The 17,213-nt window shown below is 43.6% G+C and overlaps 1 long non-coding RNA gene across 1 annotated transcript; it reads right to left on the bottom strand.

Annotated features, from left to right (window-relative positions):
* Positions 1-2,876: 2,876 nt before the first annotated feature.
* Positions 2,877-4,743, bottom strand: LOC109895273 (uncharacterized). Its single transcript, XR_004210867.1, has 5 exons — positions 4,610-4,743; positions 3,872-3,933; positions 3,438-3,763; positions 3,175-3,310; positions 2,877-3,043 (listed from the first exon to the last, which is right to left on the bottom strand). It is a non-coding gene; the product is annotated as an uncharacterized LOC109895273 (long non-coding RNA).
* Positions 4,744-17,213: the final 12,470 nt, after the last annotated feature.

Genomic DNA, 17,213 nt, shown 5'->3' with positions numbered 1-17,213 from the left:
AACATGGAAGATAAACTGACATGTGTTTTTGAATCCTCACACTTGTCTGCCCGGATGAGGGACACAGCCAGAATGGTGTCAGTCCTTCAACCTTCACCAAAGATGACATGGCCATATCTGGGAGGCCAGCTGCAGATAGTAACAAGTTAAGAGGATTTGAAACTAATTTCAGGCACTAGACATATTTGTGGTAGCAAAACAACAAAAGGCATGTTGCACCTGCCAGTGCTCCAACCTCAATGAAGACCTCAGGGCGCCAGGAGCTTATGGGTCCAAAAGCCAGGCTATGGCTCAGCAGTCCCGTTAAAGCTGCTGCTCTTCTGAACAGGTCAGCCTCAGACGGCCCAGCTTGAAGCCACCGCGCCCCCATCTTGGCACTCCTATCATAGTAAAAAATGTTTTGGAAGTTATAGAAATGCATTTATTAATGTCTACATTTATTTTTGCCATGTTTATTCTATTAGTCACCTTCATGCATACTTTTAAATTATATTATGTGAGCTTAACATAAAATACATAGATGTTTTGTGTCCCCTTAAAGTATACATTTTAGAAAGTACAAATTTTACTGTCCCCACTACAACAACAAAAATACATGCAATTTTGTCTTTGAAACATTTAATTGAAATCCTTTAAATTCCATTCATTCCTTAGCAAGACTGATTCTTCTGGGGAGTGCGGACCTGGTCCTTTCAAAGCCGCTCATTGGCCAATACAATCCAGGGTTTAAATGGGTTTTTCTATAAACTAAGGTTCCAGTGAGGATTTTCTACACTGGACAACTTGTTACAGCTGTTTGTAAGTAATCAATAAGAATGCCATTTTTTTTTTATGTCATTACATTAACATAAGTGGGGGATCATAGCTATAGTCAAAAATATTCACGAGTTTATTTAAACCTACTGTATGTTTAACCTTTTATCATGGTTGGTGTCTTGACTGATTTGTCCAAAATAGTGTGACATAAAACATGACTTTTCTGTCCTTGCATTTATGGCAGTGTAAGTTATTGTTATATAATATATTAAGCATTATCAGCTAAATTAGCCATTACACTTGAATCCTGTATCTAGCTGTCGGACAGTTTTTTGGATAGTGATCTCAGAAATGCAGTATAACTACATAATTTAGTATCTCCTTATGTTGTGGGTAAAAACAGTTTTCCCAAATAATGTATGCATTGCAAAATCGAATGTTTCTGACCGAAAGAGTCACCCTACCTACAGTTGAAGTCGGACGTTTACATACACTTAGGTTGGAGTCATTTAAAACTAATTTTTCAACCACTCCACAAATTTCTTGTAAACAAACTATAGTTTTGGAAAGTCGGTTGGCAAGTGGCAAGTCTTCTTTGTGCATGACAAGTAATTTTTCCAACAATTGTTTACAGTCAGATTATTTCACTGTATCACAATTCCACTAAGTTGACTGTGCATTTAAATAGCTTGGAAATTTCTAGAAAATTATTGTCATGGATTTAGAATCTTCTGATAGGTTAATTGACATCATTTGAGTTAATTGGAGGTTTACCTGTGGATGTATTTCAAGGCTACATTCAAACTCAGTGCCTCTTTGCTTGACATCATGGCAAAATCAAAAGAAATCAGCCAAGACCTCCACAAGTCTGGTTCATCCTTGGGAGCAATTTCCAAACGCCTGACGATACCACGTTCATCTGTACAAACAATAGTATGCAAGTACACTGCTCAAAAAAATAAAGGGAACACTTAAACAACACAATGTAACTCCAAGTCAATCACACTTCTGTGAAATCAAACTGTCCACTTAGGAAGCAACACTGACAATAAATTTCACATGCTGTTGTGCAAATGGAATAGACAATAGGTGGAAATTATAGGCAATTAGTAAGACACCCCCAATAAAGGAGTGGTTCTGCATCCTACATGCCTTTCTGAGACCACTTCTCAGTTCCTATGCTTCCTGGCTGATGTTTTGGTCACTTTTGAATGCTGGCGGTGCTTTCACTCTAGTGGTAGCATGAGATGGAGTCTACAACCCAAACAAGTGGCTCAGGTAGTGCAGCTCATCCAGGATGACACATCAATGCGAGCTGTAGCAAGAAGGTTTGCTGTGTCTGTCAGCGTGGTGTCCAGAGCATGGAGGCGCTACCAGGAGACAGGCTAGTACATCAGGAGAAATGGAGGAGGCCGTAGGAGGGCAACAACCCAGCAGCAGGACCGCTACCTCCACCTTTGTGCAAGGAGGAGCACTGCCAGAGCCCTGCAAAATGACCTCCAGCAGGCCACAAATGTGCATGTGTCTGCTCAAACGGTCAGAAACAGACTCCATGAGGGTGGTATGAGGGCCTGACGTCCACAGGTGGGGGTTGTGCTTACAGCCCAACACCGTGCAGGACGTTTGGCATTTGCCAGAGAACACCAAGATGGGCAAATTCACCACTGGCGCGCTGTGCTCTTCACAGATGAAAGCAGGTTCACACTGAGCACGTGACAGAGTCTGGAGATGCCGTGGAGAACGTTCTGCTGCCTGCAACATCCTCCAGCATGACCGGTTTGGCAGTGGGTCAGTCATGGTGTGGGGTGGCATTTCTTTGTGGGGGGCCGCACAGCCCTCCATGTGCTCGCCAGAGGTAGCCTGACTGCCATTAGGTACCGAGATGAGATCCTTAGACCCCTTGTGAGACCATATGCTGGTGCGGTTGGCCCTGGGTTCCTCCTAATGCAAGACAATGCTAGACCTCATATGGCTGGAGTGTGTCAGCAGTTCCTGCAAGAGGAAGGCATTGATGCTATGAACTGGCCCGCCCGTTCCCCAGACCTGAATCCAATTGAGCACATCTGGGACATGTAGGGTGTGTAGGGTGGTTGTTTAAGAGGGTGCTACAGTACCCGAAGGTGCGACGTTGTCCCTCTGGCTGCTGTTGTAGCAGAACTCTGAGGAACTCCAGGCTCTACACAAAGAAGCTCCGTACCAGCTGCACAAACACCTCATCCACTACATAGGTCACCATGATGCCCAGTGAGCAGAACTCATCCTCAGTGAACTCTCCTGTGTACATGCCCTGGGGGAGAGAACATTTTCAATTTATACCTGTAGATTATTTTCAACATAAACATTTCAAATCGAAGACACCAAAGTTAAACCCCAGTCTTAATGTGTTGGCAGTAATGGGGTACAGGAGAGGGTACTGACAAGTCTCTGCTCCATCTTGTCCACCAGAATATCCTGTTTTGTACTGGGTAGGAGCAGGACGTGATGGGAGTCCTGCACAATCATCTTCCTGAAAGTATCCGTCATGTCAGCAGGGAACTTCTTAATAGTGCTCACCCTGCAAATGCACACAGACAAGAGCATGCACACACACACAGGAACACACACACACAACGTTGACAGTGATGCATTGTTGATGCTCAAACCATCTGTAGTGATGATTAATGGCAGTAAGACCGACTCACGGCAGGGCTAGAGCGATCTGAGCGCCAAGGTCTCCCAGCAGTCAAAGTAGTACAGCTCCGCGATGAAACAAAAGCATGAGGGTTGTCAATTACGCTTATATAACATATCTTTATACCTAACAGTGGAACCATGCCAAATGTTAACCAAATTCCTCTGAGCCAGTTAATTGAGTTAAGTATTTGCTCATGTACCAGTGAGGAATGGAGGAACAGACTGCTCTTTCATGAATGCAAGGACACTCCGCATTGAGGAAAATGATGGCTTGTCCCGGATGAGCTGTCGCAGGGCTGTGCAGCTTACACCTCAAGCAATGCTTCTAAGGGCACTGTATAACCAGAGAGACAAAATATATTACAAATATGAATGGGAGCACATTCACAAGAGGTTAGTAATAAATCAACTGCAGCTATGTTTCACATAGATATGCACTCACAGAAACATCTCAGTGGAAAGATTGGGCATGGTCTTTACTGCTTCTTTAAAAAGAGTTTTAGCCTGGGAAAAGAAACCAGAAGTGATCATTAGTATTGATCACAAACCATCTCCCAACACACGTAGAGAAAGCCAGAGAGAGAATACCCTGCAGTGCTATAGAGGTCAGTAGCACAGTATTGTTGTGCTTTGCCACTTCACAGTGTGCATAAACATGCAAGATGAGGGAGCTGTGATTTAATGGTGCTGGCAGGCCACCCTCAGGCCCATTAGTAGCAACAGACAGGGGATTATAGGGCAGCTTTCATGGCCAGTGTGGTGAAACAGCGCAGCGCAAGGCTAGCAGCAGGGCCATCACCAGTCTGAGACACCACCACATAGTGACAGCTGGGACCTGGTGTGTGTGTTCAGAACATAGAACAGCCTATTTAAACAGTCAGGGCAGGGGTTGTACAACAGGCCGACCTCTCCACTGATGGTTCATTATTTAACATCTAATCAAGACCGTGTCATACACACCTCTGCATGACGGAGGAGAGACCCACATTTTGTAACATGCTGACACTCAGAAATCCTTTTCAAATCTCTACATTTCATTGGGTGAATAAAATCACTGAGGATTTAGGGATAGATAGATGTTCCTATACTGATATGCATGAATTGTATCCCCTTGAAAACGACTTGCAGGTCACAGGTATTGCTGGAGCAGAGAGGGCATGAGTCAGCTCATAGACGTTACCTGCTGAGTGTTCCAGGCTCGTCTTCCTGCCAAGGTCCTGTTGGTCAACAGCAGACTAGCCCTGGTCAGCACACTGAGTAGAGGAGTGCTGGGGAGCAGGGGCTCCACCTTATCCAACCAGCCAGTCACCTCTGGTGAGCCCTGGACAAAGGTCAACACAACACAGACAGGGGATAGTGACTAAACGACACCCATTCAAAGATAAACACGTAGATATAAAGTGGATTTCAATGGTGACTAAATAGGATTCTGACAAACACTATCGGTACACACAATATGTTGGTGGAATGTAAATACATGTTCACAAACCATTAAAATAATTATCGGGCAAACAAAAAAAGAGGGGTAATTTCAAACGTCTCAGTGACCTCATTCATACATAGTTGGCACCTCCTCTCTAAGAAACAGCCCAATTCTGAGCCTGCCCAGTGTGTCAGTCTATACCTGGCTCGGGTCCTTATGGAGCATACAGCTCCAGCTGGCACAGGGCCACTGCACCCCTATCTGACTGTCAGGCAGAGCAAGAAGCCTGGGTACACCTGGGCATGCCAGCTGTGGTCCCCCTCTACACTCCACCTTGCTCTCCTCCTCTCCATTGGTTATGGTCATGCATGCATGCATACTGACAGAGCCTTGTAAACATACCGCCCACTGAGCCAAGAGTAGCAGCGTACTGCCGAAGCCATGTTACTGTGTACCTTGTCAATTGTCTTAATTTAGTATGAGTGAGCATGTCGCTGTTTGTGAGGATGGGGGTCTGTGTTGGTGTGTCCCTCTAAGGCCATACCCAGAGTTAGGTGGTGATGGTGTTGGCCTGTGGGGGGGTTGAGGCCGGGCATGTGCAGGGCGACGTCAGAAAGAGAGGACAGCAGGATGTCAGAGGGCAAGCTCCACAGAGTCTCATCCTCCACCCCACTCACCAGAGAGCCCAGAGCTTCTGCAGCTGCCCCAGCTAGAAGGGCCACAAGGAGGGAGAGAGCAGGAAAGAGCGAGAAGGGAAGGTTGGGGATATGAAAGCGTGTATGTGTGTGGTGGTGGTGGTGGTGGGGGGGGGGGGGGGTATGGAGAAAGAGGGATCGTCTATTTCTAACTCATCATTCAAACACTTTTAATAATGCTAAAAATCTGTTAAGGGAAACTAGATACAAAGACAAATTGTCCTTGCTCTTTGTAACACTATACAGCTATTAGATACTTAGCTAATACAGGTAGAGTCATCTGGTGTATAATGAATTAAGGAAACACACATCTTGACAGGGTTGTGTGGTTTGCCATGGTGATAGTGTGTGTCCTTGAGTCACCCCTGGCCAGGCTGCTCTAGGCTTTAGGCCAGCTGGCTCAGAATGGACCATTACTATGCACAGAACCATTACACTGAAACAGAGACATCCTCAAACATCTAGCATACCATATCTGAGACAATACGCAACCCTGTTTACAATCCCTTTCTGAAACAGAAAGCCATGTCCTTCAAAAACAGAAATAATACTGTTGTTTAGAGACACTTTGTCCACAATTACACTGGCCTAGGATGACATCACAAAAAGAAGATGGAACAAATCATTATGACTGGTCTTAACTCTTTTATTAATATCTGTATAATTGAAATGGAAACTACTTGGGAAAAATAAGAAAATCCCACTGGGCTCCAAACAAAAGCTTTATTTCTGCTTCTGTTTCCCCACCCTACCATTCCATTGGCTAAGGCCCCTTATGGCACATGGCAGGCAGCAGCCATGAGGCACACGTTGAAAATGTGGGGTTAGTTGTGCTTCTGTAATCAAAGGGTCAAGGCACCTCCAGAACCCCCCTCACCTCATCTGTGGTCAGACTGCTGCAGACTGGCTGCTTGTCATCGGTCACAAAGCCCCTACTAACCAACCCCCATTCTAACCCCATAATCATCCCCACCCTCTGTTACTGAAGCCGGGCAGCACTGAGCAAACCCAATCAGGTATGAAAACCAAACAGAAGGTGCTCCATTAGAGCTCTCTCTCTGATGAGAGGATGCTTGTGACGACTGATGATGATGATATTCTACCTGTGCAGGAGTGAAGGGCACAGAGGCCAGGGCTGTCAGCACAGGGCTGAGCTGAGATTGGCGGAGTTTCTGCAGGAAGTCCACACCCTGCCAGGGCAAGAAGGGAGCCAGCTGAGACACTCAGCAGGCGGAGAGAGAGCCAGGAGACTGAAGCTCACTCCCATTCAGGAAAAAGCTGGAGATCTGAAGAGGGATGGTCACAAGCACAACACACGCATATATACACAGGAATTACACAAAGTGCAAACACAAGACATTCAAACCATAGATTAGTCCACTTCACTCATACCCATATAAGTTTCACTTCAACTTTGCAGTGAAAAATAAAGTAGTTATTGGTAAGGAATAACAGTGTCTGTCTGACAGCTCCACTTTCCATGTCCCTGGGGCTCCTGAGGCCCTGGACAACACATGTCCTAATGTTGTCCTGAATCACAGAGAAGGCCTCTGCGTTTCTGTACACCCGCAGGTCCTTTGGGTCTGACAGACACGTCAGGTTGCCAAGCCTAGGGAGACAAAGATGATAATTACTCAAGCATATCCAAAGATACTTTAGGATCCCAAACAGTTGGTTACTTCAGTGTCTACCAGAGTGTTGAGTTTCATAGGACTAGGGAAAGTATTTTCTTGAAAACGCATACACTCAAATCAGATTGTTTGAAACCGAATCTTTCTGCAAGAGAGGATACATCCATCGATCAAATAGTGACACTGACCTCCTGAATTGTTCTGCTGTTAGATTTCTGAACGTCCATATGAGGCTCTCAGACACAAACTCCTGCTGTAGGTGGTTTAGGGTGTTCATCAGCAACACATCCATTCCATTCAACAGCTAGGAGAGAAGAAACACCACCCAACTCTGGTTTACCGTGCACAATGATGAAAACGCACTGTATACCATTTGAAATTAAGACAATGAAAAAGTATTGGCCTAAACGTATACTGTTTTGCACTGTATACACATGCAATAAAATGTCACCTGATTTGTATTTCAACCAGGAACTAACCCTGATCACACATTTTTACAGTGTACGTTTCATCAGCTGTTATACAATATGATAAAAACACAGGAATTTTAACTGCACTGGGCCTTTAAGGTCAATGACTTAATAAACCTAACCCAGTACCAGGACCAGTGGCGTACCGCAGGTCTAAGCATTTCTTATGGGGGAAAATAGCTAACTTCCTACAATTCAACACATTTTGCCATGGGGCAAATTAGATTTTGTTTTGCTGTTTTATAGCTAATATCATGCTATTTTGCATTTTTAAAGCTAATTTCCTCCAATTATTGCGGGAGCTGCAGGAGGCTGTGGTATGCCAGTGACCAGGACATCTAAGCCAAAAACCTAGTTGCCTCTGCCAGGAGGTTGAAATTTGGCCACAAGTGGATCTTTGAGCAAGACAACAACCCGAAGCACACATCAAAATCCACAAAGAAATGGTTAATTAACCCCCCAAAAAAATCCACATTTTGCCATGGCCATCTCAGTCTCCAGATGAAACCTGAAACCTGTGGTTTGAGTTTAAGAGGGCAGTCCATAAGCAAAAACAAAGGATATCAAGGATCTGAAAAGATTCTGTATTGAGGAATAAGATCCCTCCCAATGTGTTCTCCAATCTCAGAAAAACATTATCCAAGGTTAGGGATTGAAAGGTACTGAGAAAATAACTATTGCGCAATAGTATAAATAGAAATTCTGTATACAATACAGCTCAGTATTTGTATTATTTAATTTATACAGTCTTTTTTGCTCATCTTTATCAAGGGTGACAATTATTTTGGATCTGACTTTACATGCAACGATCATATTCACATTTTAAGCATTGAAAGATCACTCACTTTTCTTCACATAGCCAACCTTAACTCATGCATTCCGATGTTTACTTTCTGAACATTGGCTATGGCCACAACCACTGACACAACTCCCACTCGTAGCTATGATGTGGGCGTGCCCCAAGGGTCAATACTGGGGCCCCTCCTGTTCAGCCTGTACATTAATGATCTGCCTTCTGTCTGTACTGGGTCTGAAGTTCAAATGTATGCAGATGATACAGTGATATATGTGCATGCAAAGAGCAAACAACAAGCTGCACAAGAACTCACTACTGTAATGGTCCAGGTTACAAAGTGGCTCAGTGACTCGTGTTTGCATCTCAATGTGAAAAAAACTGTTTGCATGTTCTTCACAAAGAGGGCAACAGATGCTACTGAGCCAGATGTCTATGTGTCAGGGGAGAAGCTCCAGGTGGTATCCGATTTTAAGTACCTTGGCATCATACTTGATTCCAACCTCTCTTTTAAAAAGCATGTGAAAAAGGTAATTCAAATAACCAAATTCAACCTAGCTAATTTCCGATTTATACGAAATTGTTTGACTACAGAGGTAGCAAAACTGTACTTCAAATCTATGATACTCCCCCACTTAACATACTGCTTGACTAGTTGGGCCCAAGCTTGCTGTACAACATTAAAACCTTTTCAGTCTGTCTACAAACAGGCTCTCAAAGTGCTTGATAGGAAGCCCAATAGCCATCATCATTGTCACATCCTTAGAAAGCATGAGCTCTTGAGTTGGGAAAATCTTGTGCAATACACCGACGCATGTCTTGTATTCAAGATCCTCAATGGCCTGGCTCCCCCTCCACTCAATATTTTTGTTAAACAGAAAACCCAGACATATGGCAGCAGATCCACAAGGTCTGCCATGAGAGGTGACTGTATAGTTCCCCTAAGGAAAAGCACCTTTAGTAAATCTGCATTCTCTGTGAGAGCTTCCCATGTCTGGAATACACTGCCATCAGACACACATAACTGCACCACATATCACACTTTCACAAAATGCTTGAAGACATGGCTAAAGGTCAATCAGATTTGTGAACATGGTCCCTAGCTGTGTGTTGCCACTCTCCATGTTGTCTGTTGTCTGTAGCTTGTGAGGTGTGGAAACACTTTGTTGCTTTTATGAATTTTGTCTTGCTGCTTTTTGTTTTATGCTGCTCTGTCTGTATGCTACGTCTTGCTTGTCCTATGTTGCTCTGTCTGTATGCTACGTCTTGCTTGTCCTATGTTGCTCTGTCTGTATGCTATGTCTTGCTTGTCCTATGTTGCTATGTCTTGCTTGTTCTATGTTGCTATTGTCTATATTGTAATTGTTTTTAATAACCTGCCCAGGGACTGCGGTTGAAAATTAGCCGGTTGGCTAAAACCTGCACTTTTACTGAAATGTTGATTAATGTGCACTGTCCCTGTAAAAATAAAAATAAACTCAAAAATAAACTCAAACAATGGAGACCACTTACGACTGCCTGGCTGTGGCGGCTCTGGTTTCACAGAGGTGTCTTTTCTGTTACCTGAGCAGGTGAGAGGTGCTGGAAGCTGTGAAAGGGCAGGTAGACGATCAGTTTACCAGTGTCCCTGATGAAGGAGGGGCTGCCGGCTGTCATGTTGAGGGAGCTGAGGGCTCGGCTGTACCACCTCCCAAGGTCCTGCGCTGCTCCACCGACAGGCTCCTGATGTTGCTGTTGATGGTATTTCTCCTGAAGAAAGCGAGAGCGACCATAGAGAAATGTAGGACATAGTTGTTGTTTACCTGAACAAAAAGCAGAGAGCAAAACATGACTGGGAAAGCACATCTCTTTCAGAGACTCAAATGACCCAATATAAATGAAGGCCAAAGCAGTAGTTTCAATAGAAAATAACTCCAATATTGGGAGTCTGTTTGTCTGAATAGAGCGGGTATTTAACTGTGCAAGTCCATGACCTTTGACTCTAGAATAATAAGAGTTCTATAGCCATTCAGTACTATATGTACATCTATAATGCAGAAACCAACACACAAAGACATCTTGACTTGTATCAGAAGCCTACTTAACTTACACAATGAGGTTGGTCTGTAAGGGGGGCAGTGATGTCAGACTGGATGTCTGCAGGGTTGACCAGGGAAAGTAGGGGTACCAGTTCAGGAAAGAGGCTCCTGTCCCTGACCAAGTGGGCATGAAAAAGCACAGATACCATGGTGCCTAGGTAGTCATCTGTAAGCTGGGACAGAGAGAGAGAGGTTAAGTGATTATCCTGTGTGAACATAGAGCTGAAAAGGTTTCCCTACATTATTTTATAAAAATGTATTCAAATCAGGTTGTCCCAAGTGACCTCAGTATTTTCCATGGAAGACCTGTCTTAGAGGACAACTGATATGAAGTGTGTTGTATTACCTGCAATGTTCCCTGGTTCCTGCTGAAGTACTGCAGTATCTGTCGGACTGTGGTGATGTCCAATCCCTCAGCACTGCCCTCTGGTCGGAGGGATACGGAAATACTCCTGTAACAGAATCACACCACGTACTAAAACCAAGCACCCATAAGCCCGACAAGAATATCATAAACACTGTCACCGAGTAACAATAAACAAACTATAAAATCTCTACATTACAAATACTCATACCTAGCCATCACTAAGCCTTGAGACATCTCCAGACGTGTCTGAAGAATTACACTCCCCTACGTATTTATTTGGACAGTCATGGTAAACATTTGTACTTTGGATCTATACTCCCGCATTTTGGATTTGACGTCAAGTATTTTATGAGGCGACAGTACAGAATGTCACCTTTTATTTGAGGGTATTTCCATACATATCTGTTTTACTGTTTAGAAATTAAAGCACTATGTATCTAGTCCCCTCATTTGAACGTGTCATAAGTATTTGGACAAATTCACTCATGGTCTAAGTGCCTGAGGCCGGGTGTCTACAAAGCTAACTTATGGAATTGTTTTAAGATGGTCTACCAAGGATCATTTAGCTATTTGATATTTAGGACCCCTGTAAGTATCCCAGAAAATATTTTACTGCTATTAGCCCATAGAAACACATTGAGTAACATTCATACACAGCAAAACATAATTATTTTGACTATCAAAAGGAAGTATGTTTTGAAGTGTCTGTCCTATATCTGAGAGAAATTATTATTATTTATTTTTAAACTGGTACCGGGTTACCTTCAGACGAGTGTTGTGAGGCTTGTGGGCGTCGTAGAGCAAAACATGTGTTCGTGAGAGTCTCAACTTTCGTATATGGTGCCATATTTTTAGCACGCAATGACTACGTCAAAAGCTTTTGACTGTACACACTTGTTGGGTGTATTTACATTTTGTTTTGGTTGTGTTTCAGATTATGTTATGCCCAATAGAAATGAATGGTAAATAATGTATTGTGTCATTTTGGAGTCAGTTTTATTGTCAATAAGAATATGTTTCTGAACACTTCTGCATTAAATGTGGATTCTATCATGATGCTACTCATTGGGTGATAGGAATATGGGACCAAACACTCAACTTTTGTCTTCAAATGGGGGGACTAGATACATTAAGTGCTTTTATTTCTAAACGGTAAAACAGATATGTTTGAAAATACACTCAAATAAAAAGGGGACATCCTGTACTGTCACCTCGTAAAACGTTTATTCTCAAATTCAAAATGCTGGAGTATAGAGCAAAATTAAAAGTTTTAGCTTCACTGTCCAAATAAATACGTTGGGGAGTGTATTTGTTAGTACCTATATTAACAGTCACAAATATAAAAAGACCTAATAAATATCAGTCCTACTTCTGTCACCTTGATGAGGAAAAATCCATCACTGGTCACATGTCTTCCTGTCTGCGTCAAACTGGTCAGTACTATCTGTACAAATCTTCAAGTTTAGCATTTGGATGGTTAAAGGTAATAAATCAAGATGGACAACAGCAACACAGTATCAACAACAATAAACATGTGATTAGAGATTAGTGTTGGCTTGTCATTCAATCACATCAATGTCAGTCAGTTAATCTCATCCAGAGGAAGCGATTTAATGTCCCCTATCAATGACAGGTGTGAAACGGTGTACACCATCTGTTGACACAACAATAGCCCTCATGGTAATTGATATAAACTCAGCAAAAATAAATAAAAACGTCCCTTTTTCAGGACCCTGTCTTACAAAGATAATTCGTAAAAATCCAAATAACTTCACAGATTTTCATTGTAAAGGGTTTCAACACTGTTTCCCATGCTTGTTCAATGAACCATAAACAATTCATGAACATGCACCTGTGGAACAGTCGTTAAGACACTAACAGCTTACAGACGGTAGGCAATTAAGGTCACAGTTACAAAACTTAGGACACTAAAAAGAGGCCTTTCTACTGACTTTCTAAAAACACCAAAAGAAAGATGCCCAGGGTCCCTGCTCATCTGCGTGAATGTGCCTTAGGCATGCTGCAAGGAGGCACGAGGACTGCAGATATGGGCAGGGCAATAAATTGCAATGTCCGTACTGTAAGACGCCTAAGACAGCACTACAGGGAGACAGGACGGACACCTGATCGTCCTCGCAGTGGCAGACCACATGTAACAACACCTGCACAGGATCGGTACATCCAAACCCCAGAAATGTCCGGGAACTTGCAGGTGCCTTGGTGGAAGAGTGGGGTAGCATCTCACAGCAAGAACTGGCAAATGTGGTGTAGTCCATGAGGAGGAGATGCACAGGCCTTGTGACCTGAGGGAAATGTATAGATGACCACCATTCATTCAGGACTGTTCAATGTAGCAGTTTACAATACACACACAATGTTGGAATTCTTTATCTGCAGATAAAGTCTGCCCAGCCCACCTACCCCAAAGCACTGCAGCAGGACCCTCGTTGTCAAGGTTGGTCTCCCTCTCTACATAGAGCACCACAGACCCTAGTACATTGAAGCGGATGTTTTCAGTCACACGTAGGGACGTCATTTGGCTCTCCTCCAGGGCCACCAGCAGCACCATGGTTACACTTGTGGCCTGGTCCACCACAGAGGCCATATGTGTGGTCAGGAGCCCCTCCAAGCGAGGCTGCAGGGCCTCCACCCCGCAGTGCAGCAGCAGCTGCAGAGCCTGCGTCTGACTGGAGCCTGGCTGACAGGCTAGGCTGAAGTCTGCAGTACAAGTCCAGCCTCCTCACAATGTCTCTGACCAGGCAGGGCTGGGAGTCTGTGGAGGTGCTGTTGGTTTTGCCCTGGCGGTTTCCTTTGGTGTAGTTGGTGCAGAGCGTGCCCACCACTCACAGGCTGGAGGGCTCCTTGGTGAGCAGGGAGAGGAGGCCATTTTTGGTGCAGACGGATGATGCAAAGTTGGCCTGGTCGTAGTCCCAACACAGGGCCAGGAGAGCAGCGTCTAGAAGTGCGCTGCTGCCCAGCTGTGGTACTGGCATTGTTCTACTGGCTTAAACCCTATCAGGCCTCCTCCTTTCCCCCCTCCACCCCCAGGGCCAGTGTGGTTAGCACAATACGCCAATAGCCATGTATTGTCCAGGTTGGCTAGCAGGTTCTGGAGCACACCTTCTGAGTGAAGTTCAGAGAGTCCAGCTCAGCACAGAGAGCCAGGTCAGCCATGTCTACAATGATGGGCTTGTTCCAGTCAGATATTGGCACACCTGGGGCAGGATGTCCTTGGTCTCCTTGTTGACACAGACGGACACGAGCCACTCATCCTGGCCTCTAAGGTGAGCTTCTCAAACAGGGGCATGTTGTAGCACACGTTCTTATTAAAACCCATCTGGTCGTGTTGCCAGCAGAGCTCCACCATTGACGGGTCCACCAGCACCTTGCTCCACTTATCATAGTTGCACTAGTCTGGGATGCTGAACACCACAGGCGGGTTGGAGGGTGGACAGTTAAGGGAGACAGTGCAGTATTCTCCAACCCATACAGTAGCACTATTACGGAGCAGTTCATTCAGAAAGGTGGCATTTTCACACCTCCAGTACAAAACCCTTGTCATCATTCTGGATGCAGGTGGATATCAAAAAACAAAACAACCATCAGTTTGCCAAACTCAAGTGATACAGCCTTTGTCAATTCTGCCTCCAAACCACAGTCCGTTCTCCCAGACAAAATACACACAAACGTTTTGGGAGGTTTTCTATGAATCTATCTTCTATTAGTGGTCTATACATGGCAAATACACTGCCCAGGACACCATAATAAGCGCTCAAGTCAACGCCCTCTAACATGGTGCCACCTGTCCTGACATTTGGGTCCTCTAAAAGTCTGGGCTGATGCCGCTACTGGCATTGGCATAAACGTTGTGATTTTCGGTGGAAAAATCGTGTATTCGATCTATCAATTCTTCGGTTTCTGTCGAACACGCTGGCGTCCGGGGGACCTTTTCTTGATACAGTGGTTGGCAATGAGCGCACTGGTCTTGCGGCATCGCAAACCATCCCCATAATACATTTTAATACACCAACTAGTAGATTACATTTAAGATAAACAAAAACATTAACACTAAAAAACCAATACATAGCATGCTTCAAACAAGTAAATTCGCTTTATAATTATTATCGTATCAAAGTTGTCAGATTGCAAGTAGCCTAATTTACTTACCAAGGATGCTAAGGGCAAAAAAATATTTGCATTCTTAACAGCATTCTCAAAGTACATGAGGGAAAATAGCTTGAAAAGTCCACAAAAATGCTAACTATCCAGTGTATTCAGAAACATATTCACATTTAGGCCTATTATCCAGGCGCACTACAAAGGCAATAGTTATGCCAATCATCCTTAGTTCTTTTACATTCCTGGAAACAAAATCAAAACACCGGTCTTTGTCAAATCAATTTGGTCGTCTCCCCTATATCTGTTCTTGCTTCCCTACTTCAGATTCCTTTTATGCTTTGCCAAGTAGTGGTCCACTTACATAGCGCGCTAAAACAACATCTCTGCCTGCCCCTTCGCCTCCATCACGGCTCCCGTGTCCACCTGCAAATCTATCCATGAGCTAAAAGTAGCTCGATTAGAAACAGTGGCAAAAAACAACAAAAAAACAAAAACAGGTACGAACAAAAGGGCTGTGAAATGCACATTACGGATTTAGCAAACAAACTTCTGCCGGTTATGAAATATTAATATGTCGTGTTCATTAACTCAGAGATCCTATTAAATGAGTATTCTAATTCCGAATTATGGATTAAACCCTCTCAGTGCATTGTCGCACGCGAGCCTCTTCTCTTGAAAGGTCAAAAGCGCTGGAGACACCGGACAGGATGGTGGTTGCCCAAGTCAATTAGTGTGGTTGAACAAAAATATAGAATTGAGGCTGATACTGAACATTTAAAAATGACCTTTTCATGGATGATCATGCCAAGAAATGCTGTCGTCGTTTACAATAAACAAAGATTTAATAAACACATCAGAACGTATGAAATAGGCCTATATAAACCTTATCCAATAATACAAATGTTTAATAAATCCTATTCTTATTTTTACCTGAAAATTACATACCCAAATCTAACTGCCTGTAGCTCAGGCCCTGAAGCAAGAATATGCATATTCTTGATACCATTTGAAAAGAAACACTGATGTTTGTGGAACTATGCAATTAATGTAGGAGAACACCACATTAGATCTGGTAAAATAAACAATTTTAGAAAGTTTGTTATTATCATCATCATCTTTGAAACGCAAGAAAGGCCATACATTAAGATAGGAGCCTAGGTGTAATTTAGATTGTCCACAAGATGGCAGCAGTGTACCGCAACGTTTGACTGAACTCACTACACAATATTTTGCAGCAAGTCTGCCAGGAGTATGCCGAATTTGTCAATTTATACATTTAAGTACATAACTAAAGAACATACAAAAATGATATGGTACTAAACATTTTAAGTTTACATACTTCCAGAAAGTCACAGATCAAGATGGGCGGGAGGGAGGGGGTGGAGCCAGAGACAGCAGTGGGGTCAAACTGTAAACCCAATTCCCAGCTCTGGGACCTTCAGGATGACACATTCAGTAATCTTGCTCTGATTTAAGTACATCATTTACCTTCAGAGGTGAATGTATCAAACCAGCTGCCATGATGTGTTTTGTTGTGCACCAGTCTAAAACAATAGCATGTTTTTTTTGAGTAATAGCTACTGTAAATTGGACACTGGTTAGATTAACAATAATTTAAGCTTTCTGCCCATATAAGACATGTCTATGTCCCCGAAAGTTGGTTGTTGTATACAACGTTTTCTAGTCACATTATCGCATATTGAGCATCAATCGTCCCGGTTTAGGGATACTGATCCCGTAGAGGTTTTAAGTAGGCTATAAAGTCTGGTGTTTGATATAGGCTCAAATAGGATAAGGGACTATATGTTCAAGAGTGGCTAGTTTCTCAGTGTTTTAATAGCCGGAAATCAGTAGGCCTGCCTACCCGCACCTACCCCCCCCCCCCCCCAATATCTTCCTTTCTCAGTAAAATGAATGGAGAATCTATAGCCCTCTAACTCAACACAGCCAGTTCCACTGCATTTTTTTCATTGTTACCCCCTAATCTGGGACTGATTTAGACCAGGAACACCAGATGCAATTAATTATCAGGTAGAACAGGAAACCAGCAGGCTCCAGACCACATAGGGTAAGAGTTTCCCCAAACTCAGTCCTGGGGTCCAACTGGGTGCACATTTTGTTTTTGCCCTCACGCCACACAGCTGATTTAAAGAACTCAATCAAGCTTTGATGATTTTAATCAGCTGTGTAGTGCTAGTGCCAAAACCA

Source organism: Oncorhynchus kisutch, linkage group LG8 (assembly GCF_002021735.2).
Source record: "Oncorhynchus kisutch isolate 150728-3 linkage group LG8, Okis_V2, whole genome shotgun sequence".
Classification (NCBI taxonomy): domain Eukaryota; kingdom Metazoa; phylum Chordata; class Actinopteri; order Salmoniformes; family Salmonidae; genus Oncorhynchus; species Oncorhynchus kisutch.
This window is presented reverse-complemented; position numbering and strand designations above follow the sequence as displayed.